Source organism: Lygodium microphyllum, chromosome 25 (assembly GCF_053477565.2).
Source record: "Lygodium microphyllum isolate KBCC chromosome 25, Lygodium_microphyllum_v1.1.10, whole genome shotgun sequence".
NCBI classification, from domain to species: domain Eukaryota; kingdom Viridiplantae; phylum Streptophyta; class Polypodiopsida; order Schizaeales; family Lygodiaceae; genus Lygodium; species Lygodium microphyllum.
Window position 1 is genome coordinate 95,289,918 of NC_141159.1, and position 23,702 is coordinate 95,313,619.

The following is a 23,702-nucleotide window of genomic DNA, read 5'->3' on the forward strand; positions in this document are numbered from 1 at the left end:
CGGGAAACCCTAAGCGAAAAAACTCGGAACATTCCCTGGGAGTGCTGGGCAGCGACGCTTAGATTTGTTTCTCAATAGACCGCTAAAAGAGTGCCTGGGAAGCCGATGGGCACAGGCACCTCACAGTTGGTATCAGAGCGAAACTTTGTAATGATACGTGAATGATTAATGTATGGTTTGTGGACATATCCTAAACAAAATAATCTAAGCAGTATGGCTTGATTGTTAGGCACCTTCCACACCCACGAATGTTGACATGCAAGAGAAGAAATTCCTTCTCAAGCAAATTAAGGCACCCGAGTTTGATGGAGAGGGGATAGACATCGCAACAGAGGCAGAGATATGGATTGAGTTGATGGATGACTATTTCTTTGCTTTGAGAATTGCCTCTACGGATCAAGCAATGATAGCCAAACTTAAGTTAGTTGACCAGGCTTGATTATGGTGGAAGCAATGGTGCAAAGATAAAGGTGTTTCTGAAGCCACTATTACTTGGGTTCAGCTGAAAGATGTTGTATGCAGACGATACCTTCCGCCATCCTACCAGACTTTGAAGATGAATGAATTCTTCAAGCTAAAGCAACTAGAATTAACTTTGGAAGCTTACTACTCAAAGTTTGTAACCCTACTAAAATACGCACCACCTATGGATATCGCGCAGCAAGTATCCAAGTTTTGCCATGGCCTAAACACTCCTCTGAACCACAATCTTGAAGCAATGCGTCCAATGGACTTGCAAGACGCGTTACTCTGAGCGAATCCAATCATCCAAGAATTTAAATCGGAAAATTGTAGTAAAGATGACTCTCGAGATCTAGGTAAGAGATGCCATACATGTGGAGAGATAGGGCACATCCGTAGGAGATGTCCCTACCATCAATGTTTCCATTGCAATGAGCTAGGACATGTCCAAGTAGACTGCCTTGACTTAAGTCCAAAAGATACGGAGCCTCCAAGAAAACGAAGCTACACAAGTGTAGTCTTTGGATATATAGAGGAATCAGATGAAGACAAAGACTTAGAACCTACTACACCACTTCAGGATTATTAGAAATCCTAGAAATTTTGTCGACATGAAATACAGTTTATATCAGAATAAACTTTACTCTTAACTTGAGTAATATGAGTTGCATCTATTTTGAGCATAGAACTTGCAAATGATTAGAGATACTTTGGTAAGGAGTGATAGTTATAACATACAATGAATTTCTCTTAAGTCATTTCTTCTCAACTAATATAGATTTGGTCTTACCAGAATGTCAAAGCTTGGAAGTATTTTTTAGTATTACAAGCAAAGCCAATTGTCCATGGAACTCAGTCCCGAACTAAGGACATGACAATCTGGAAATGTAGTTTCCAAGATAAAGGACCACTCCAATATGCTAAAAGAATCCTAGGACACTTTGGTCTAAAGAAGAAAATCCTGCCAAGGGCAACAAAGAACCTTGTGACCGCAAGTGATAAATCTCTGCGATGTTTCTATTGCAGGGAGTTAGGTCATCTCAAAAGGGAATGTCCAAAGCACCCTAAACACCGATACTCCAAGTGCGATAACATTGGACATAACTATATCAATTGTCCCAACGGAACTCAAAGAGAACTTGAGCTTACAAGAAATAAAGTTGTACAAGCTCCAGTGATATAGAATATACCAAGTGCATAGGAAAAACCTAGAAAGATATCCATGAGATGTAACTACAATAAATTTTCTATTGTAACCAAGACTCGGATATATCAAATACCATAGGTTGTTGTTTCAAAAGACCGTATGTCTATGAGAGATCAGAGTAGCGCAACGAAAGCATGGTGGTCCATACCCCACATGTTCCAAGATGATACCCCCTGTTTCTCTCGAGATGGGGACATCACGATTTCTCTAAGGGGAGGAGGATGTAATATTTCCACACAATAAAAGTTAGTTGGTTAGTTTAAAAGTTAGCTAGTCAATTAATAAGTTAGTAAGATTACTAACTAAAGTCTAACTAAGGTAAAAACTAATTAACATTAATTATTAATAATTTTTATTTAATTAAAATATTTTATTTAGAAAAATCAAGAGTCGTAAATTTTATCTTTTTCTTGGATTGGCAGGGACCGTAGCCACCCTTCATGTAAATTACAACACTTATGAGTTATATTAATCACTAGGTTAATGTGTATAGTTTGGATGGTCCAAAAACATTAGATTTTGGGCAAAGCTAGTATATTTTAGATACTTTAGATATTATCCTAAAAAAAGATATGGAGACTTTTAGAACTAGATGTCATTTAAAAGAAAAGACAAGTGATATTTTAGTTAGTTTGGAGATTTTATAAAAAGGAAAAAATAAAGAGAGGATTTGCAAGATCGCGCGCGCCGCGATCGCAGTACACAGGTAGTAGACATCACTTTGAATAGGGAAAAGAAGAAGGAGTGAACTAAGAGCTTTCTAAGCAAGTGTCTTGGAGTTTTACCCCCCTTTCGGAGAACCATCAGATTTATGATTTGAGCATCAGATCATTGATCTTTCCAAGATCCCCCTCCACAAAGAACTCTACTTCTCAACCACAAGCCCTCTTCCCTAATTCACTATAAATATGAGGCATGGGAGAGGCATAAGAGGCATAAGGAGACCCTGAAAGGATGCAACAGAAAGGGAGAGAGAGAGTATACCTCTCCAAGAGATTGTGAGTGAGATCTTGAGAGAGAGAGAGAGAGAGAGAGAAGAGTCACCCCAAGAGGCTGCAAGGAAGAGAACTAGCTCAATCTCCTCTATCTCGATCCTCAACTTAACCATCTTCTCTTACGCTCTCCCATCTTGAATCTATTCTACCTTCTTAATCTCTTGAGTCTACCTGTAGTCGCGATGGCCTCCAAGCGAAGAATGTTGTGTGTGGATGACAATCCTGCCACCAGGCTTCGGGCAAAGGCATCACTGTCAATCCAATTATGGTTCCGGTCATAAGTAATGTATTTTCAAATTGATAGATGCTTGCTTTGATTCTCATATGAGATTCATTAGGCCCCATACTACGATGCATGAGCATAGGTCATGGAAAAGGATAAATTTCATCTCACCTACTCGAAAGAGGGAGTTTGTGAAGTGCATATATCAAGGGAAGATAATCACACCTAGTTATATATGACTTATTTGCTAGTAGAGCAATTACAAAAAAGAATTATTCAAGCGTTATGAATGCCATAGTCGTCAAAAGAACGACATTAAAAGATTGTGCACACAAGTGCTAGATTAAAGTATAGTCAAGGGTTACAAATAGCATAATTACTAAAAGAATATGACATTGAGAATCATGAATAGAAAGTACTAGTTTAAAGTTTAGATACTTCAAAACTACTTAGCCTAAGAGCCCAAATATTAAGAAAAACTAGATTCTAACTCAATGCACGGCCTATTGGAGTCTAATTACTTGAGATCATCTCACACTTATCTTATCAAGTATTTACACAATATGCCTATAACATGTTTGATATATGAGGATAATTTTCTAGTTGCCTCATGACTTGACTAAGAGCTAGTACAAGAAATTAATCATATAGGTTTAAACTAAGATGTCTTGAGTTTCGTCCGATAACGATGACTTTTTCCAATCCAAATCCAGGGTTGGGTTATCAAGCAAGGTAAGTGACCTATAGAACTTACATCATGAATAGTGTTTGAACCCTTAACATATGCCCTAACTGAAGGAAGGAGGTGTTAAGAATCATTTTTGTATAGTATTGCTCTTAGATCCCAAGGGGGAGAGCAAATATACGATGGAAATGTTATATTGTCTATTCTTGCATTGGTTGGAAAGAATGAAATTGGTTTTGTTGATTGACCGAACAACATCCTAAATGTTTTTACATTCAACTGGTTGTTAGTTGTTGTTTGGATGATTATTCCAAGTGCTTGTGCGTTATGGTAAATGCATGGCAAGGGTCTATGTGATGACAAGTCGCCATGGGAATAACAGAATGTTTTCTTGGAAAATGATATTAGGGTTGAATGCCTTGTTTGTGCGTGATTCTTAAAGGATTTAATTAAGAAAGGATATATTACACGCGTGGATCACCTCCATAGTCGCACCGTGTATTAACCCGAGAGGGCACTCCTCCATTCATGGGCTGAAGGTCAAGTGGTGAAAAGGCCAACCACCGAAATGATGTTTCGCTCCTAGATAGCTTGCGTGTCAGTTGGAGCTTTGGACACCCCTTGCTAGGTCTAGAATGGAGTTGAAGACCTCCGTGGCCCCCAACATCTGGGCATGTTGGGAGATCCTATTCTAGATAAAGGATTGAGTTTGTGGTGCCATGTGAATTGGACTAGTTACTTCTGCAGGGCAAAAAGGATACTTCTGTTGGACAGAAGCGATATATAATTTCTCCTGTATGGGTGGGAGACAAAGATTAACTTGAAGATAAGTTAAAGAACTTGTTTGAACTTGTTTGTCAATAGATTGCTTTGCTCTGTTTTTGTGTCTATGCTATAAGTTATGTGAAATGCCTTATTCGCAACCCAACCAAGGGTCTTTTAATCTTCTAGTTTCAACCAAGCTCAGTTAACACACGTGGCAACACATGATTCTTCATTTAGACCTTCAAGTTGCAGTCTAGATGCATGCGATCCTTCCAATTCTCTTAGTGCGGTTCTATGTAGGATTTTCCAGTAAACCTTATCCATCATGCACATGGTGCATTTAGTATAGTTGTACCTCCTAAAAGTCTTTTATCTCTCTTCATTCCTGGCAACGAGTACTTATTTCTAATGCACCGCATCATATGTGACTTGCGTAGATGAAAGTCCAGGGTTTTTTCCAATAGTGCAAGTGTATCTCATAAACAGAAACTAACATTTCATGTGTTTCCTTTAACCACGATTGTGAAATGTGAATTCTAAATGACTATTCATGCACTGAATTGGTTAAAAAGCTATCATTTTATGTGAAGTAAGGCGATAAACTTATCATTTTATGTGTGTAAAAGTTATCATTTCATGTATATAATCTTATGCGAATTCCAAACTCCACCGTTTCACGCATGCAACTTAGTATTTAGAGTAAACAAAACCCTAAGACTCGTTCCTATTCCATGCACGTCACCAATTCTTTCATCTCCTCCATGAGAAATAATACCTAATTAATTTTAAAGCTTAGAACCTGGGTTTGATTTGTGTTTGTTGCGTTGGTTGCTCCACTCGCCTCTCCAACATTACCGGTGGCTTTGGCTTCTATGCTTACCGCGACTTTCTTCTTGGGAGCCATTCGCCTCGTGGAGATTTGACAGCTCGGACCTTAACAGTTTTCGGGTCGACAGGTTCGGGTAGGAAAGAATGTTGGATGGGGTCCTTCGCTGAGAGGGTGGTTTGGGTGTGGCTCCTTGCAGCTACTCACCAACTCTCACTCCCTCTCCTTCTTTCTCTCTCTCTCTCTCTTCCTCTTCTTTTCTCTTATCCTCCTACTCTTTCTCTCTCTCCTCCACTTCTTCTTTTCTCTTATTCTTCTACTCTCCCTCTCTCTCTCCTTCTCTTCTTCTCCTCTCCCTCTCCCACTCCTTTTCTCCTTCTTTCCCTTCCCTCTCTTTCTCTTCTTCTTCTCTTCTTCTCTCTTTCTACTTCTCTCTCTCTCTCCTTCTCTTCCCTCCTTCTCCTTCTCTCCCTCTTCTTCTCTTCTCTCTCCCACTCCTCCTTCTCTCTCCCACTCCTTCTTCTTCTCTTCTTCTCCTTCTCTCCCTCTTATTCTCTCTCTCCTCACTCCTTTTTCTCTCCTCCTTCTCTCCCTCTTCTTCCCTTCTCTCTCCCACTCCTTCTTTTTTCTCTCCTTCTCCTTCTCTCCCTCTTCTTCTCTTCTCTCTCCCTCTTCTTCTCTTCTCTCTCACTTCTTCGCTTCTCTCTCCCACTCCTTCTTCTTCTCTTCTCCTTCTCTCCCTCTTCTTCCCTCCTCTCTCCCACTCCTTCTCTTCTCTCTCCCACTCCTTCTTCTTCTCTTCTCCTTCTCTCCCTCTTCTTCCCTCCTCTCTCCCACTCCTTCTCTTCTCTCTCCCACTCCTCCTTCTTCTCCCCCACTTCTTTCCTTCTCTCTCCCACTCCTTCTTCTTCTTCTCTTCTCCTTCTCTCCCTCTTCTTCTCTCTCCTCACTCCTTCTTCTTCTTCACTCTTCCACTCCTTCTCTCCCTCTACTTCCTTTCTCTCACTTCTTCTTCTTCACTTCCTCATGGGTTTGCAGCTGGTTGGCAAACGGGCGGGGGTGGCTTGAGTCACAGCGGCATCAGACAACTCGGTGACATAGAGCCTTTGGATAACATGATGGAGAAGGCCCCTCTCTCCTTCACAGGGACCCGCGGTGACTGACTGTCAGGGGGGAGGTGGCTATGGTCGGAAGCCCAGGTGGCCCTGCGCAGCAGGCTGATGGGGGGTGGTGACGTATGGAAGGGGGGGCGTAGCCTCCTGTGTATGTAGCCGGGGGAGGGGAGAAGCCTCCCCTTATATAGGGGAGGGGAGGAGGTAGGTGGCATGGCCACCCCTCCCACCTGGAGGTTGCATGCCTCCCCTCCATCATCACCACTCCCACACTCTCTCTCCCCGACGTGCTGTCGGCATGGAGAGAGGGGGGAGTAAAAAAAATTATACTGATGCTAATAAACTTTTCTCTCTTTTTTTTTGAAATTATAAAGGGGGGTTCCTATGGCATGTTACAATTGGACACTCTGAAAAGCATAAGCCGTGAAGTAAGAACCATTTGATATTAACTATCCACATCAACCACCCTGATTGGACACTTTCAAGACCATAAGCCATGGAAATAATCATAACAACAAAAGAAAATGCGTAGAAGAGCATACACATAACTAAAAAACAAAATTTTCCATTACCATGCTATTAAAGTCTATGAAAACCTATACATCTATGGAATTAAATGCACAAGACATGACTTTGCACTTGCACTAGAAAGTCCCATATAAGAGCTCTTCTTCTGAATCAAAGAAATGGGGACTTCAAGAGGAACAAGCATTGACTCATAGAGTTAATTAACATCTATCAAGTGATACAATTTTGTTTTGGTTTGAGTTATCACGATAAATGATATGTATACTTAAAGGATTCCATCATGTAAATCAATCATGAAAATTCTTACAATAGTAGAACCTTGATGTGTGCACTAGGAAGCAAAAAATCTGTTTGGCCCCTACTAGTGGCTAGCAAACAATCAAGTTACAAAATTATCGACCATAACCAATACCTCACAAGGGAGTAGATTCAGACCATCTATTTAGCCCCTATTAAAGGCCACAAAATCAAGTGCCAGAGTATAGGAAAACAAAACAAAACCTTCTTCAAAATAGCAATAACTTTTCTAAAAGCATAAATCATGTGACTTCAAAAACATCATCATGTTATAACAAAAAAAACAAAATGAATTTGCCTCTTGTGAGCATGATCTGATCGGTCCACCAAGATCCTTTATACAATGATTATATCTTAGAACATTGTGCGTACAATGCACAAGCCATATAATCTTTAGCTCCCATGCTTTCACAGGTGAAGCAAAATAGATGTCTTAATGTTCTATGGCAAGAGCATCTCAAAAGTAATACAAGGAAAAAACAATTTGTGAAAAGCAAGATATATGCTAAAACTCCAAACAAACCTATAAAGTACATTTCTTGCTTAAAAGAAGAGCCAATGGAGGTCATCCAAATCCGTGCAGCAATCAAAAAGCTAAGTGATTATTAATCTCAACTTGCAAGATCAAGTCATAGAATCTAAGTCTCACTCAATGAAGCTATCTATTCATTTTGCAAATTCAAACAACTTCGAAGAGCTGACTTGCAAAAAATAATGAAGCAAAGGTGCATAATGAAAACTCAATAACCCAAGGGCTGCCAAATGTAAAGGTCCATTCTTATCATAAGTTTGTAGCCAGAGGCTTAAGTATTTTGCAAAAGAGGCATATAATGTCTACTTGATGTTAGGACCTCAACATACAAGACAAAGCTTGATCATAAATAAAAACATGAAAACAAAATCTCTACTTAAAGCTTACAATGAATGCATGAAATAGCAACAATTGCAATAATGTGCAAGATTGAGAGGAAAAAATGAGAAAAATAATACTCTAGACTCCAGAATGCGTATTGGATCACTTATCCACCTTATCCAAGACATGCAAGTATGATTGAAGTAAAAGCCATCTTCATTTAATGTTGGTCATTGAGGCACCTTGTGCCTAAAGATTGTCATAAAATTTCTCAAAATCTAAAATTGGCATGTTCAATTTGTGTGCAAAACGTGTGCTCCCTATATGAACTATGCAAGTCAACACAGCTTGTGGAAGTTTGTTACATTCCACACTTTGGATGAGGTTGTGTGGTTGGGCAGGGCTTGAGATGATCGATAGAAAAATTAGGAACTATACCATTCTGTCTACGAGTATAATGGAACCTAGAACGGGCCGGCACTAGTCGGACCTCTATCTCATGCGCTCAACAACCCCACGGCCTCGCGGCCAGGAGCGTTGATGACACATACATTGCCTTCCTAGACATCTTGCATTTGTATTACGTCGCTTGTAGTCCACTCTTCTCTCATCCACTACTCTTCAGAGGGAGTCCCTTACATATTGCCTAATGGCACGAAGCACAGACATAGGGGGTCCTCCAACGGCTGAGTGCCGCCACCCCTCTGCGACTCTCCTACACCTTGGGGATTGGCCCCTCGGTGCGTCGCTCAACATATAAACATTTCGCACCAAATCCACTCAAGGTACCATTTAATCGTATACAGGAATGTACCATTGTCCTTACTTCTCTTTCCCCTAGACCCCATGCCTAGCCTATGGCTTAGGGTATCCTGTCTCTCACTCAACGTGGGTGAAGGTCCTAATGAAAGCAATTGCTGTGCATCCAGGATTTCTGATACCTTTAAATATTTCCATGGTTTATGCATAGTGTGGATGCTAAGTGCTCAAACAATTATAAAATCAATATTGTGCACATGTGGAAAACATCCTTTTAATGGTTTTCAACTACCGTTCTTATGCGGCGTTGCACGAACCTAGCACCGAGGAAACCCTCGTACTACTAGGCTCTCATTCTATAATTATTCACCGACCTATATGGCATGCAAACAAAAACCAGCAAGCTTTTCATCATTTTACTCTGCATTTAGACACATTTTAACCACTCTACCCTCCCATCGATCCAATGTTGCATTGTTGTATAGATTTATAAGGCATTTTGCCATCATTTTATGTGTAAAAAGCGGAAAAAGACACACTAGAACAAGAAGGTGGGGCTGAACTAAGGCAAACCCTCATGCTTCAGTCCCCACAAACATTCACGAACATTGTTCTTAATTTCCATTAATTTTCCGCACCCAAAATGCATTTTCCCCCTATTTTTAGTAGTTTTTCTCTATTTTCCTTGTATTTTCCCTTATTTTTTGCATTATTTAATTACTAAAAATTCAAAATAGGTTATGGGCTATGGCCCTTAATTCCTTCTTGCGACAAAAATGAAAATTTAGTTGGTGTTCCTATTTATTCTTCCATTTTTATGCTCAAAAACATCATTTTCCCTTGATTTTTCATATTTTACGTGTTTTAGTGTATTATTTTGGGCCACAAGATGCATGTTTTTCTGATTTTCTAGTTATGATCAACAAATACCCATGAAAAACAGCAACATAAATAATTTTTAGCCCACATGAACAACATTTTATCAATCAAAAGCCATGAAATCTCAAATTTCCTTTGAAAATTTTGAATTACCACTTATTTGCGTGTCTCGGGTTTCATATCCATGGCTGCAAATCTGAAAATCAGCAGCACTTCATGCTCATGGCGATCACACGTCACCATTTCCAGCCTGTGGAGCGATCCGATCGATGCCGGACAAGCCTCCACCATTCTTTCTTCTTCCTTTCTCTTCCCGCATGAATCCCCCCTTAGAGGAGAGAGAGGGAGGAGAGAGAAAGACTGATTTTCTCTCTCCCTCTACAGGCTGCCATATCTCGCGCGGGATGGAGCGATGTGGAGCAGAGAGTCAAGGTAATTGCCTGCTGTGATTGGTTCCATGGCTTCTTCAGCATTTTTTTGCATTGAGGGGGGGCCATTTTTTTCGCGACAGCTGCTGCTGCACGCCGCCCCCCCTATTCTTCGTTTTTTTTAAGGGAGGGGGTGCCCCTCCCCAAAGGCACCCCTTCACTTCTCCTTTTGGGCACCTCTCTAATTTTGACTGGCCTTTTGGCCCTTTTTCCAGCCTCTCTTGCATACGGTGTCCAAATCCAGTTCTGAAAATTTTTGTGAGCTCGTCTCGACATCCTGGAGTGGTCGGCAGCTTCCCTGACTCGTAAAAGCACATAGAAAAATTACTAAAAATTTGCAAGTGTTGCATGGGCGTCCTTAAAGCATTTTGACGCTTAAAATCGTCCTAGGTCGAGCCGCTGCCTTTGACATTGGATATTTTTCCCTTGATATTCATAAATTTTAGCTATTTTTAAGCAATTCTCGGCACAAAAATTCCGCTCTCATTGGCGACCACGGGATAGGGCGACTCAGCCCGTCGAATCCCACAATAGATCTGCACAAAACAACCAAAGAAGCATCAAGCTGATACAAAACAAATATGCGATAAAACTCAACACAACGCTCACCCTATCCCCTAACAGAACCAAGGCATGACATCCACAAGGAGTAGGCCTAGTATCATCTAATAGAAGATCCGAAGCGAGTCACTAACCAACTGCTCCAACACAACCAAACTAAAAAGAATTGTCAAAGAGGTTGCCCGAAGTGGTGGTCTGAACTACCCACCAACGAAAGACAACACTATTAGGAGCTCCTACAAGGCGAGGACTCCTATAGCCTAATCAAGGAGTATTTTCTGTCAGTACATTTCTTCTTTTAGGGTTTTTATTTTATTAACATACTTGGGCATGTAAAAAGGAGGGAGCTGAGCGTACTGACCCAAGGAGAACAAGGCATCGGCCTTAGGACCTGTCTCGGCACCCAAGAACCTACCAAGCCCTCGCAAGGCGACACTTAATCCTTTTCTAACGCTCACTTTTATTTTCGCTCCAACCTTCCTTGTTTTGTTCCCTAGCAAGAAGCCACCCCTAGGAAGACAAGATATTGGCCCTGGGTCTGACTCGTCCCTAGGAATCTACCAGGCCTTCGCAAGGCGATGATCAACTGCCTATACATTTTCATTCCTTTTGTTTTCTTTGATAGGGGTTAGAACCCCTTTTTACACACCTTCGTATTTATATTCATCTTTTGGGGTGTTCAGGGTTTCTTGGCATCATCATTATTATCTTCTAGCAGGCTTCTCTAACTGCCTCACTACTAACAAGAACTCCTAGAACGGCGGCCTAGCAGGCTAGCAGAACAGGGCCACTAGGACTTCCTTCTAAAACAGGTCTTTTGATGCCGGACAATGTCTTTACAAGAGGCAATGACTACTTTGACCTCCCTCAAACATACTTCGCCTAAACCTGGGACTTCATGCCTTGGTTGCCGGTCCCCAACAAAAATATACCCCCTCGACAAGTACAAATACACATATAACAGGAAAGAAAGGTACTTGTAAAGGAGAGGTATCACCTGGATTGGCCACAAGAAGCTTCCATCGCAGCAAAGGCTCCTCCAAGCTCCACCAAATTCCACAAATCACAAAACTTGTCCAGCACAACACTTAAAACAAAAAGCCCAATTAAATGCACCCGCACTAGACAAGGAAATGGCCCTCTTGGCCTAATGAAATCAAACATGACTTCGCATAACATCCTCCTGGAAACAACTATGATAGACATCAAAGCATACCATTCCCAGGGGAACAGAGGCTCGTAGCCCTAAACTAGGTGCATTAAATTATGACCCATCCCTCCTGCGTATATCGCAAGAGGTGTTCGCATCACATGTCGTCTAATTAGTCTGTGGCTCCAAGATAATAAAGGTAGATGAGTCTTGGCTACCCTCTGCATCACCCAGATCAACCATCGTCTGCCAAAGAGGGCATGTTCAGAAAGCATACCCCACAAACGACCAGGTCATGTCTCATCGTCAATAGATATATCGGGACAAGGGCCACAATTAAAGAAGAGGTCTTCTTCATACGCAAAATTAGCCAATGAATCGGTAAACTGATTCCAATCTCGTGGAATCAGCTGAAAAGACACTCTATCAATTTCGTCTAGCAGGGCTACGGCAGCATGATGGTACATGCAAAGGATGGGGTTTCGTACCATGTACGTCCCATTGAGTTGATTTAAAACCAACTGAGAGTCCCCGTTCACCAATAACTGGCGGATACCACCCTTCTTTGCAATATTCAAACCCATAATCAGGGCTATGTATTCTGCCATATTATTGGTAAAATTCACCCTGAGACAAGCAGCTAACTTCATGACAATGCGTCGTCGGGGGTCTCGGATGACAACTCCTACACTTCCTTTTTTGCATGCACCCTTGGACGCACCATCAAAGTACAAGGTGTGTCAAGATTATGGGAGAGAAGGAAGGAGTCTCACTTGGAGCTTTCTTGCTTGCACAATGGGGGAATACACACAAGGTGGAGGCTGAAAACAGTTTTCCTCTTCTTTGTTGTGTAAGCCAAAAGAACTCTCATACAAAGAAATAGAAGAACCCTATATATGGGTCTCAAACCAAACTCAACTAACTAAGGTGGCATACTAACTGAGCCACGAACTAGGGTAGATAAGGATAGCTGTCATCTAGCTATTATTCATGGGCGGTGTACCAACCGCATCTACAACTGACAAGTCCGTGACATAAATGCACAACGGTCACCCTGGCATATCACAAGTGGAGCTCAATATCTCAACACTCCCCCTCGAGCTCAATCCCAATTCCTGCACACCAAGTAGGTCTTTGAACTTGCGCAGCTTCTCTGCTCCCAATGCCTTCGTAAATATGTCAGCTACCTGATCCTCTGTGCTGACATAAACTAGATCAATAAGACCTAGTAAAACCCTCTCCCGCACATAGTGATAATGCACCTCAATGTGCTTTGTTCTAGCATGATAGATTGGGTTATTTGCCAAGTGTATACTACTAATGTTGTCACAATAAATGACAAATGGCCCATCTGTAGGCTGATGCATATCATAAAGTAGCTTATGCAACCAAGCTACCTCACATGCAGCCATTGCTGCACCCCTGTACTCGGCCTCTGTGCTCGACAAGGCAACTGTAGGTTGTTTCTTGCTGCTCCAAGTGACTGCAGCACTCCCAAAAGAGAACACATATCCACTGGTAGATCATCTATCAAAAATACTACCAGCCCAATTAGCATCAGTGTATCCATGCAGCTGTATCTAAACCCCAGTCTCATAAAATAGTCCATACTGCAATGTGGACTTCACATACCTGAGTATGCGTCTAGCCGCATCCAAATGCGGTTTCCTTGGAGCCTACATAAACTAACTTACCAATCCAACAGCATAGCTCAAATCTGGCCTGGTAATAGTCATATAAATCAAGCTTTCTACTATGCGTCTGTACATAGTAGGGTCTTCCAGAAGCTCACCTGCATCTGCACTCAGCTTCACATTCTGCTCCAAAGGAACTGAAATAGGCTTACAGCCTGTCATCCCATATTTGGACAGCATGTCCAATCCATACTGCCTCTGTAAGAGCTATATCCCGCTTGGTGATCTAATCACCTCAATGCCCAAGAAATAACGCAGCTCTCCCAAATCCTTCATCTCAAACTTCTGCTTCAATAGCATTTTCACATGAAGGATATCTTCATCACTGTCACCTGTCATAATCAAATCATCAACATAAATGACAAGTAGCATAATATCTTTCTCTGTTTTTCTCACATAAAGTGAGAAATCTGCCTTGGAAATCTGAAAGCCAATAGTGACAAGATACTGTCCTATCTTGTCAGACCATGCTCTAGGTGCTTGCTTCAAGCCATATAAGGCTTTCTTCAACCTGCAAAGAAACTCAGGATGAACAGCATGCACATAACCTGGTGGCTGCTCCATCTAGACCTCTTCTTGCAAATCACCATGCAAGAAGGCATTCTTTACATCCATATGATGTAAAGACCATCCCTTTGATGCAGCCATAGCAATGACTGCTCTTACGGTTGCCATCCTTGCAATCGGACTGAATGTTTCTTCATAGTCAATGCCATATGTTTGTGCGTACCCCTTGACTACTAATCTTGCCTTGTATCTGTTCACAGAACCATCTGCATTGTGCTTCACCTTATAAACCCACTTATAGCCAATTGCATTCTTACCTTTAGGCAAAGGTACCAATTCCCATGTAGCATTTGCTTCCAAGGCATCCATTTCTTCATCCATGGCTTTCTCCCATTTTTCTTTTCCCATGGCTTGCTCAAAAGAAGTGGGTTCTGGTTCCTGTATCACTTTGACCATATATGCATAGTGAATGGCTGTAAATCCATCATATTTCAGCCTATCCACAGGATACCTAGCTCTCGTAGACCTGCGCAAAATAGGTTCACTCCCAGGTGCTCTCAAAACATAAAATGAAAGCAACACTGCTCCTCTTACCAGAACACCGCGAGCTTGGCTTGCTTTCTTGAGCTCCTTACCAGGAACAAGGCTCTGATACCATGTCAAGATTGTGGGAGAGAAGGAAGGAGTCTCACTTGGAGCTTTCTTGCTTGCATAATGGGGGAATACACACAAGGTGGAGGCTGAAAACAGTTTTCCTCTTCTTAGTTGTGTAAGCCAAAAGAACTCTCATACAAAGAAATAGAAGAACCCTATATATGGGTCTCAAACCAAACTCAACTAACTAAGGTGGCATACTAACTGAGCCACGAACTAGAGTAGATAAGGATAGCTGTCATCTAGCTATTATTCATGGGCGGTGTACCAACCGCATCTACAACTGACAAGTCGGTGACATAAATGCACAACGGTCACCCTAGCATATCACGAGTGGAGCTCGATACCTCAACAAGGTGTACGTCCATAAAGGGTTTACATATCCCGCCATCGGGAACTCTACTCGTAATTATGGTAATCAAAATTCAACATATTCAACGGGTGGACTGTAGGCTCCATCCCTCCATTATCATTGAATTCAACAGGGATGCTCGTCAAAATTTGTAGGCAGTGATGGCAGAAGACCTTGATCTCCCAAATAAACGTCCCGCCTTCTTGCTCAGTCACCTTGTATCCTTTGCTCCACCAAATGAGCTTTCCCTGATGATACCTCTGTTCTAAATATGGGTGTTCTAAATAAGGGATCAGACGACCCATCAACCTCTATCACGATTTCCTTGCAGATATTTGATCGATCTCGCCTAGACTTGCAAGGCAGTCATAGTATTAGTGCAATCAGAAATAATAAGGTTTAATCTTATTAAGATTAACCTTATTTTTAAATTCTATCCCCTCAAGGTCAGCTAACAAGACTGTGGATTTATTCTTTCCTATTCTAACGATCCTATAGGGCCCGTCCCATTTGGGCTCTAGCTTGCCTGGATATAATTCACGTCGTGCATCATAATACATAACAAGCTGTCCTTTCTTGAAGGTGTATTTCTTGGCTTTGAGGTCATGTAACTACTTCATTCGGCACTTCGCCACTTCTTGGTGCAATAAGCTTTGCAGCTTAAGCTCATCTAAATGTGCCAGTGTCGTCAAACGCTCAAAAAGTGCGTCTTCATCACTCAAAGAATGATTGATGGCAAACCGAATAGTCGGCAGCTCAATCTCTAAAGGCAAGACACACTCCTCCCCAAATACTAACTTGAATGGGGTATGGCCAGTAGCTCGTTTGAAGGTCGTATTATAGGCCCACACTGCCACGTATAACTTTTTATCCCAATCCCGTTTCTTTTCCGACACAATTTTGGACAGGATGCCCACAAGCTGCTTGTTGGTGCTTTCAACTTGCCCATTGGCTTGCGAGTTATATGGGGTTGTCTTGTTATGCTTGATTTGCCAAGTCTCTATCAAACTTTTGATCACCTTATTCAGGAAATGGGTTCCGCGGTCCGACACTAATTCTTTCGGCGGACCAAAACGGCATATTACCTGCTCTAAAAGGAAACTAGCAGTTTCTTTAGCATCATCTTTCCTTGTTGCACGTGCTTCTGACCACTTTGTGAAGTAGTCAGTTGCTATAATGATATACCTCTTTTGCGCAGTCGACGACGGAGTAATAGGACCCACAAAGTCTATTCCCCACTTCTCAAATGGAAGTATCGCCATAATAGGGGTGAGTGGTTGTTTCCTAATTCTCTCGACTATCATGTCGTTGACAAATATTGCATCTCTTAACATACGCAAACACATCCTCGAAGATGGCAAGCCACCAATAACCTGCTCTTAAAGCCTTTTGTGCTGTAAGTCGTCCAGCAAAATGGCCACCGCAAGCAGAATCATGGCACTCTTCCAAAATGAACGGCACCTCGTCAGGCATCACACATCGGCGATAGATGTCATCAACCCCTTGCCGATATAATGTACCTGCGATCAAGGCAAACTTTAACGCTTGTTGCCTAATTTTCCTTCTCTCACCTTTAGATAATTCGGATCCCGCCTCTCCCATTGATAAATAATGCGTTATTGCAGCGTACCAGGAGGGAATAGATGCCGAATCTATTTTAAATAACAACTCCATGTCACTACCTTCAGCCACCCACAGATTCTTTCGGCTCCCCAAAGTCCACAAGACATTCCACGATGCCTTGCAACCTTGGTGGCTTACTCCTAATTTCATAATCAAACTCCTGCAAAGTGATTAACCACTTTGCTAGACGATCAGGCGGATGTAGCTTATTCATCAATAGTCGAAGCCCCTCCGCCTTCGTATAAAGCACGACTTTCTCATAGAGAATATAATGCCTGAATTTCTTGGTCCCAAAGACCATCGCTAGACACAACTTCTCCATGTAGGTATAATTGATCTCTGAAATGCCCAATTTCCGACTAGCAAAGGCTATTGGATGATACCACTTCTCTTCCCAAATTTGGGCTAAACAGCAACTGATACTATACATGGTGGCTGCTGAGAATATAGATAACACCTCACCTCTTTTAGGTGCTTTTAAAACGGGAGCTCTTGCTAGCTCCTGTTTCACATCCTCGAATGCTACCTTACAAGGGTCACCCCATACAAACAAACAGCTAAAGGATAATAAATTCGTAAGCGGAAACGTTCTTTCTGCCAAGGCGTTTATGAATCTACAGTAATAACCAACCGAAGACAGAAAGCTATGAACTTCTTTCGGAGTGCGTGGTGGACCCATGGCAACTATAACTTTGACCTTCTCGGGGTCTGTCGCAATTCCTACCGAACTGACCACATGACCCAGCAATAGCCCATAAGGTACTCCAAAAACACACTTCCGTGGGTTTAGGGTGACAAGGGGACACTACTCAACTGCAATTGGATGTTAAAGTCCAAACCATGTAGGAAATATTGCAATTGGGCAGCTTCTGCGGGGATAGGAATAGAGGTGTCCAACTTACGGAAAACCTCTTTTATTTTCTTCGCATAAGCATGAATATCCTCGTGTGGTTCTTGGCGGGTCACGTTGAGTACATGCAACCAATATTGCCCACCCCTTTCAGGGGCAAACTCCCTTCGAAAAGCTCCATAAAATGAATCAATATTCAATATGGTTCCGGCTTCTAAACCATGATACCATATAGCAGCTCTTTCTTTGAGAGTCATGTTGAAGAACATCATTAAATGTCCTTCTTCTTGGATGCGACAGTTAAACATCAGCTTTTGAAACTCCCTAATGTGGAGTTCCGCGTCTTCCTCAACTAACCCATTAAAAATGGGTAGTGGGTAACCTAGAGCCGGCAAATCCGTCGTTCCTACTGGAATTGCAATAGGCTGCGCCATGACGAGAATTGGATTTGCACTAGGAATAGGGGACGGTGGGATTGCACCTCCTGCACTTGATGTAGACTGGCTTATGGAAGGAAGGGGAGCACTAGATCTTTCACCTTCTCCTAACTTACTGCTTGTGGCATCAAGACCACTAGATCCACTCCCTCGTAAGGGTTCAACACCGCTACGCTTAGGGGAATATCTCCGAAAAATTTCAGCCTGTCGCCTAGCTCTTTCGTCTCTCTCTTGCTTTTGGATTTCTGCTAGACGATGCTTATTGGTAAATAACGGATCAATCACAGTATCCTTTGGCATAAACTGCTAATTGGTCCCTAGACAACCAGGATTTGAGGGCTGCCACTTTTAAGCGGCTCTCGGCAGACGCACCACTGATGGAACCTAGAACGGGCCGGCACTGGCTCGTGCACTAGCCGGACCTCTATCTCACGCGCTCAACAACCCCACGGCCTCGCGGCCAGGAGTGTTGATGACACATACATTGCCTTCCTACACATCTTGCATTTGTATTACGTCACTTGTAGTCCACTCTTCTCTCACCCACTACTCCTCAGAGGGAGTCCCTTACATATTGCCTAATGGCATGAAGCACAGACATAGGGGGTCCTCCAACGGCTGAGTGCCGCCACCCCTCTGCGACTCTCCTACACCTTGGGGATTGGCCCCTCGATGCGTCGCTCAACATATAAACATTTCGCACCAAATCCACTCAAGGTACCATTTAATCGTATACACGAATGTACCATTGTCCTTACTTCTCTTTCCCCTAGACCCCATGCCTAGCCTATGGCTTAGGGTGTCATGTCTCTCACTCAACGTGGGTGAAGGTCCTAATGAAAGCAATTGCTGTGCATCCAAGATTTCTGATACCTTTAAATATTTCCATGGTTTATGCATAGTGTGGATGCTAAGTGCTCAAACAATTATAAAATCAATATTGTGTACATGTGGAAAACATCCTTTTAATGGTTTTCAACTACCGTTCTTATGCGGCGTTGCACGAACCTAGCACCGAGGAAACCCTCGTACTACTAGGCTCTCATTCTATAATTATTCACCGACCTATATGGAATGCAAACAAAAACCAGCAAGCTTTTCATCATTTTACTCCACATTTAGACACATTTTAACCACTCTACCCTCCCATCGATCCAATGTTGCATTGTTGTATAGATTTATAAGGCATTTTGCCATCATTTTATGTGTAAAAAGCGGAAAAAGACACACTAGAACAAGAAGGTGGGGCTGAGCTGAGGCAAACCCTCATGCTTCAGTCCCCACAAACATTCATGAACATTGTTCTTAATTTCCATTAATTTTCCGCACCCAATATGCATTTTTCCCCTATTTTTAGTAGTTTTTCTCTATTTTCCTTGTATTTTCCCTTATTTTTTGCATTATTTAATTATTGAAAATTCAAAATAGGTTATGGGGCTGTGGCCCTTAGTTCTTTCTTGCGACAAAAATGAAAATTTAGTTGGTGTTCCTATTTATTCTTCCATTTTTATAATCAAAAACATCATTTTCCCTTGATTTTCCATATTTTACGTGTTTTAGTGTATTATTTTGGGCCACAAGATGCATGTTTTTCTGATTTTCTGGTTATGATCAACAAATACCCATGGAAAACAGCAACATAAACAATTTTTAGCCCACATGAACAACATTTTATCAATCAAAAGCCATGAAATCTCAAATTTCCTTTGAAAAAATTGAATTACCGCTTATTTGCATGTCTCGGGTTTCATATCCATGGCTGCAAATCTGAAAATCAGCAGCACTTCATGCTCATGGCGATCACATGTCACCATTTCCAGCCTGTGGAGCGATCGGATCGATGCCGGACAAGCTTCCACCATTCTTTCTTCTTCCTTTCTCTTCCCACATGAATCCCCCCTTAGAGGAGAGAGAGGGAGGAGAGAGAAAGAATGATTTTCTCTCTCCCTCTACAGGCTGCCATATCTCGCGCGGGACGGAGCGATGTGGAGCGGAGAGTCAAGGTAATTGCCTGCTGGTGGTTCCATGGCTTCTTCTTCAGCAATTTTTTGCATTGAGGGGGGGGGGGGGGGGCGTTTTTTTTGTGACGGCTGCTGCTGCATGCCGCCCCCCCTATTCTTCTTCTTTTTTTAAAGGAGGGGGTGCCCCTCCCCAAAGGCACCCCTTCACTTCTCCTTTTGGGCACCTCCCTAATTTTGACCGACCTTTTGGCCCTTTTCCCGGCTTCTCTCACATACGGTGTCCAAATCTAGTTTTGAAAATTTCTGTGAGCTCGTCTCGGCATCTTGGACCGGTCGACAGCTTCCCTGACTCGTACAAGCACATAGAAAAATTACTAAAAATCCACAAGTGTTGCATGGGCGTCCTTAGAGCATTTTGACGCTTAAAATCGTCCTAGGTCGAGCCGCCGCCTTTGACATTGGATATTTTTCCCTTGATATTCATAATTTTTAGCTATTTTTAAGCAATTCCCGGCACCAAAATTCCGCTCTCAAAGTATGTCTTTGATCCATCAAAAAACAATAATATACCGATCAAACCATTCTAAGATACCATAAACCTTGCTCGACAACTCCACACCATGTGGTTATTTCCTAGATGTAAATGGCCTTACATAGACTCTAGGGAACTACATCTCTGGCATCAACATTTGCTAGTGGAAAAGGAGCCATAATGCTCATCATATCTCCTGTAATAGCCTTGAGTATGATCCTAATTTGCAGTACATTCCACTTTTCCCTATCTCTTCCAACACCATTTTTGACTAATTCATATCCTTGGCTATCACGAACCCTCCACCACTTTTAGCCCCCCCCCCCCCCCCCTTTCTCTCCCCTTTTACTCTAAACCTCGAGCAATCTAAAGTCTATCGAAATCCATGATCCTATCATTCTCACCATTTATCCTTGATGAATGTAGTTGATCAATTTCTTGTCACAAAACTTTCCATTCGACCAATTTTGGCCATTAATTCTTGAATTCAATTTATGAAATCTCTCACTCTTAGAATCAATTGATCAATTCTATCATTCTTAGCATCTATTCTTGATCAAAAGTCCAAATTGGAAGCTTTTGAAAAAAATTCCCATCGAAGTTCAATCATAGTATGAGAAGGTCCATTAACAAGAAGATTGTTTAATCAATCCAATTGGAGCTACAATCACAAAGGACTCAACCAAATCGGTAGTAGAAAGATTCAAGCCCATGTGAACTAAGCATCCAAAGATTCTCTTTGTTGCAAGCAGAACTCGTAGAAGGCGAGCTAACCCCCAAACCCTAGCTGTAGATTTTTCTTAGCATGGCGAGTGTTAGTGGCACAAATCCCTAAGAATCAAATTCCATTAGTGACCTTAGTTTCTTACTTTCATATATGGATATAGTGGTTTGAGATCAACCTATGTAATTGTGTCTTTAAATGTCATGGGACGATAGAATACATGTATGTCAGGCGCTAATTCTAATACGCAGGCAGTTGTATTCCTCATGTCATTCATGTGGATTCTAAAATACAAGAATGAATAGTGCCATGCTTTTATGGTGGCTGTTGGTTGTTGTCAATGCTTGAGTCATGTTTTTTAAGTGTATGAATCTCTATTTTTTCATTATGAGATCAGAAAAGGTTTTCGGTTATGGATGATGCTAAAGTGTATACATAGAATATGTTTATGCTTATGTTCTTTATTCTAGCATGATGGTGTGTTTATGTATTCTCTGCTTTCTTGTTGTGTATGCCTAAATACTTTGGCGATCCTTACCAGTTTCATAGAAGTCATTTCTTGATTAAGGCACAGACCTGGAATAAACAATCATTAGATTAGGTGATAGGAATGATGATGGCATTGAGATCAAATAAGGTGCCTTCTATGGGTAGTATTGATGTCAGACAATTACCCTTATTTATCCAATCCTATCCTCACCAGGAGCATATCGCAAAATCAAGGAGGCCTTAGCAAGACATCAACAACAAGTTGCATGGCTAAATGATAGGAGTGAATTAGAAGGCTTGGGCAGGCTGGATGAGGAGTAGTTTGTTGATGCAAGGTAGATTTCTCTGGAAGGGGGTACCTCTGTAGGTACCTCAATAGCATATCATTCCCCTACCACTTCAACAGACTCTCCAAATTTGTCTGATGATGAGGGAATATTACCTTTTGAACAATAGGGTACTCCTCTTAGGCAGGCATTTGAGAGGCTACAACATATAGTGCTGGGAAGAACAATTTTGTTGAGGAATGCTAGAATTCCAACTCAAAGGGTTCTGAATTTTAATGCTTTACCACCTCAAAGGAAGTCTAAGAAGCAAACCATAATGAATGTGAATTAGTTAATTAATCCAAAGCTTTGAGCATCTAAATTTTTAGGCAAAATGAAGGAGGACCTTGACTGCCATGTGCCACAATTCAAGACAAGCTATTTGTTGCTACCTTCTAGGGAAAGGCCATGGATTGGTTTGCCAGTTATGGTATGGCAACCTTCAATTCATATGATGCTTTAAAAACAACATTCTTGGGCAGGTTTTGTAAGGACAATGCTCCTGGAGATATTCTTAGGAAGATTAAGAAGATCAAACAAAAGACTATGTTGGTGGAGGACTATGCCCAGAAGTTTAAGAATTTGTTGAACAGGTTGGATGCTCATGATTCACCTTCACTGGAAATGCAAATCACTTCTTTTATGAAGGGCCTAAGGGGTAAGATTAGGAACCCCATTGCCAAATTAAAATTATTATAATACACCATATTGGGAAACATGGGAATTTCCCATAAGTTTGGGACACATGGTCAAATCTTTGGAATTGTCGTAACTTAAACACTATAACTCCAAATTGAGCATCCTATAGCTCAATCGATTCCATTTTTCAAGCACTTTCCAATGATAGGTCACATCATATGGTTTTGAGAAACTTATGGGCATGCTATCCAAGTGCCACCTTTTTAGTATTCAAAAAATGGGAATTGGGAGATTCCCAAACTCACTAATATTGTGTGAATGTGGAGATGGGTCAAAATGATACTTTGTATACATTGATTAGGGTTGTTATGAGAGTGGAAAGGACACTTGGTACTTCCATATCTAAGACCAGTAAGGATGAGGATTCTTTGGATTTAGATTATGATGAAGACTCAGATTCAGATAGTGCTGATGAGGACAATAATGATAGTTCAAATTCAAATGATAATTCTAGTGACTCTAATGATGAAGAGTCTAGTAGGAAGAAAAATAAGAAGAAAAAGAAAAATTTAGGAAAATCCAAGACTAAAAAGAAAAAAACAAAGGATAAAGATTAGAAGAAATCAGAGAACAACAAGTTGGATAAGATGATTAAACAGAAGTTGAAAGATTTGGGTCTTTCTAAAACTAAGAAGAAGCAAAAGCATCGTGAGATTTGTCAAAGAAAGGGCCATGAAACTAGGATTATTGGTACAATCCTAATGTAAGGATGGTACAGAAGATGCCAATGATGCAGTCTAGGCCGAGACCTATTCAACCAACTATAGTTAATTATATTATTACTTATGCCATACCACAAAGACCCTTTAGAGGACCTAGAAGAATGTAGGCAAATCACCCAAACGGGAGCATGCCACTATTATGGAGGTTAAAGAAACTTTGTTGGACCAAATTGTGAACTTTGAGCAAGGCATAGGACTGAGAGAGGAATGCCAATACCAAGGTCCCACAATGATGGAAGACCTGTAGGAGCATCTCATCAACAGCATCCACCTACCCTAGTTGTAGCCATCCTTATATAGTTAGCTAATCAAGATGAGAAAAGGAAATTTCTTGAAGGTGCAAGAATTGCTAGCTATAGGAAAATTCAACAAGTGCAGGTTCAAGAAGGGGAAAGGAGGTGT